Source organism: Lactuca virosa, chromosome 5, assembly GCF_052849685.1.
Source record: "Lactuca virosa cultivar CGN04683 chromosome 5, Lactuca_virosa_CGN04683_v6, whole genome shotgun sequence".
Taxonomy (NCBI): Eukaryota; Viridiplantae; Streptophyta; class Magnoliopsida; order Asterales; family Asteraceae; genus Lactuca; species Lactuca virosa.
Genome location: NC_136430.1, coordinates 7,503,731 through 7,507,115, shown reverse-complemented (window position 1 = coordinate 7,507,115; position 3,385 = coordinate 7,503,731). Strand labels below are relative to the sequence as shown.

At 41.4% G+C, this 3,385-nt stretch overlaps 1 non-coding gene across 1 annotated transcript; it reads right to left on the bottom strand.

The window, feature by feature from the left end:
* Positions 1-332: 332 nt before the first annotated feature.
* Positions 333-439, bottom strand: LOC145118279 (small nucleolar RNA R71). Its single transcript, XR_013713238.1, has one exon. It is a non-coding gene; the product is annotated as a small nucleolar RNA R71 (small nucleolar RNA).
* Between the last annotated feature and the right edge of the window lie 2,946 nt (positions 440-3,385).

Genomic DNA, 3,385 nt, shown 5'->3' with positions numbered 1-3,385 from the left:
ATGACACCGGACCGGGCCTTGTGCAACCCACCATACCAGCCACTGCCACATTTGAACTCAAGGGGCACATCCTAGCTGCGGTTAAGGAGATTCCTTTCACCTGAAAGGATCATCAGGACGCCTATAAGCATCTTGATGAAGTCAATGACATCGCCGACTACTTTAACATTCCAAATGTTCCACAGGAAACAGTGTTGTTGAGGATGCTCCATGTTACTTTCAAGGGAGCTGCCAAGGATTGGCTAAAGGCACTTCCACCAGACGCGATCATTACATGGGCAAAAATGCTTGAGGAGTTTTTGGAACAATTTTTCCCACCATCCAAGATTGCTAAGCTCAAAAAGGTCATTTCTAATTTTGAACAACAAATGGGGGAGACGTTGTTTGAAGCATGGGAGCGCTACAAGGGTATACTTCGGAATTGCCCCCAAAATGATCTCAATGTGCAACAAGAGGTTTCTATCTTTTATGTTGGGGTGAATGTCACAACTAGGCAATTGCTTGATTCTCAAGGCCCTTTAACCATGAAAAATACCGCAGAAATCAAGGAGCTCATTTAAGATTTATCTAAACACTCTAGAGTGTACCATAACCCGAGGAATGATGTAAGAAGGGGATCGGCGAATGCTGCTTCGGAAGACATGTCGTCAGTTCTGGAAATGTTGCAAACATGGATAGGAGGATGACTAAGATGGATCAAACAATCCATCCAATAAGAGTTGGGTGCGAAAACTGTAACGGGCCACATTTGACTAAGGACTGTGATCTTGATGAGTATGGAGACCGAAAGGTTCGAGCTTTCTACTCGAGTGGTGATTGATTAGATGAAGATTGGAGAAAGCCCAAGAAGAAGTGGTTACCTTGTGATGAGTACAAGAAATCCAAGGAAGAGAAATATGAACAAGGCGGAAGAGGCTTTTACTGACCAGAGGAACCAACTCCAAAAAAGAAACATGATTTCGAGTCATTGCTAATTTGTTTTGTTGCGGCATCCGAAAAAAGGCACGGGGAAACAGAAGCAGCAATTAAAGAACAACAAACTATGATGAGGGAGCAGAAAACTCTACTAAGAAATCAACAAGCTTCCATCTTGAACATTGAAAAACAACTTGGGCAACTAGGTAAGCAAATAAATGAAAGATCACCGAAAGAAATTCTAGGAAATACCGAACAAAACCCGAGAGGAGCCCAAATCCAAGTGTAACAACAAGAAGCGGGAAAATAATTACTCCTTTGACTCCCATCGACAGAAGCAACCCGGATGAGGAGAAAGAAATTCGAGAAGAAAGTTAAACCAAGGAAACTGAACAGTCAACACAATGTGGTACAGATGCCACGTCGTGGCAAGAGTCTGAAAAGAAAACTGTTGAACCCGTTAAGTCATACCGCCCATCACTGCCCTTTCCAAGTAGAGCAATACAAGAAAAGAATGCTGAAGATTATCGGAAGTTCCTTGATCATATTAAGTCTCTTAAAATCAACATTCCATTCCTTGAAGCCTTAGCCGATATGCCAAAATATGCCAAGTTTCTCAAGGACCTCTTAACAAATCGCAAAGAAAATGGAGGTATTATCTAAAGTTGTATTAAATGAAACTTGTTCCTCTACAATGCTAAACTTGTTACCAAAGAAGATGAGGTGATCCAGGAAGCATTACCTTACCATGCCAATTCGGGAACCTAGCAACTAATCATGCTCTAGCCGACTCAGGAGCAAGTGTTAATTTGATGCCCTACTTGTTCTTCAAGAAACTTGATCTCCCCGAACCAAGACCGGTCTGCATGGTCATCCATTTAGCCAACAAGACCATGACCTTTCCAAGAGGTATATGTGAAGACTTGCTAGTACAAGTTGACAAGTTTGTTGTTCCTGCAGATTTCATTGTTCTAGACATAGAGGAAGACGAACAAGTCACAATCATCCTTGGAAGGCCCTTCTTGAGCACCGCCCGAGCCTTGGTGGATATTAGAGAGTCCAAACTCACTCTTCGAGTTGGAGAAGAAGCAGTAACTTTTGGAGTGAATAGAGTAATTCAACATTCAAGAATAAGTGATGACATGGCTTTCTCAATTGATGTTATTGATGATGTACTTGAAAAAGATCTAGGAGGGTGGAAAGAAAAAGATACCGAGGGATATATGGAGCTAGGAGAAGGTAAATTTGATGCCGAACTTGATATACAAGAATTAGAGAAGCTATTGGAGGAGAGAGAGTACAATGAATTGAAAAAGGAGACAGAAGAAGCAACATGACGTGGCACAGGCAACACGTCGTGGCCAACATTTTTTCCACGATCTGACATTAAAATTTGCGATAACACGACCTGGCAGAAGGCCCATGTCGTGGTGACTGACGAAAAGCAAAAAATTGAGCTGAAGATTTTGCCCGAACATCTAGAGTATGCATTTTTGGAAGAAGGACAACAAAAACTAGTTATTATAACATCCTATCTAACCAAACATGAAAAAGAAAGCCTAGTTGAATTATTAAAGAAAAGACAAAGCACCATAGCATGGAAGATAACTGACATGAAGGGCATTAGTCCCGCCTATTGTTCACATAAGATCAATCTAGAAGGCTCAACCCAAATATGCAAGAAGTAGTGTAAAAGGAAGTGTTAAAACTTTTATTTGCCGGCATCATATATTCAATATCTGATAGCCCATGGGTAAGTTCGGTACATGTAGTGCCAAAGAAAGGAGGAATGACGTTGGTTACCAACGAAGACAATGAGCTAATCCCAACAAGAACGGTAACCGGGTGGCACGTTTGCATCGACTATCGAAAATGTAATGATATTACATGCAAGGATCACTTTCATTTACCATTTATCAATCAAATGCTCGAAAGGCTATCCGGTTATATTTACTATTGTTTTCTAGATGGTTTTTCGGGGTATTTTCAAATCCCAATCGACCCACAAGACCAAGAAAAGACCACTTTCATTTTCCCAAGTGGGACTATTGTAGATCGACGCATGCCATTTGGGTTATGCAATGCGCCAACTACTTTCCAAAGGTGCATGATGGCTATCTTCCATGACATGATCGAGAATTTTATGGAGGTTTTCATGGATGACTTCTCGGTATTTGGGTCCTCTTTTGAAGACTGTTTGTCCAACTTAGACCTAATGCTAGCAAGATGTGAGAAGACCAACCTAGTCCTAATTTGGGAAAAGTGCCACTTCATGGTAAAGGAAGGAATTGTGTTGGGACACAAAGTCTCAAAATTGGGGATAGAGGTGGCTCGAGCGAAAGTTGACACTATAACTTAAATACCACCTCCAATAAATGTAAAAGGGGTGAGGAGCTTTCTAGGCCATGCGGGATTTTACTGCCGATTCATCAAAGATTTTTCGAAGATCACAAGGCCATTGACTCAACTT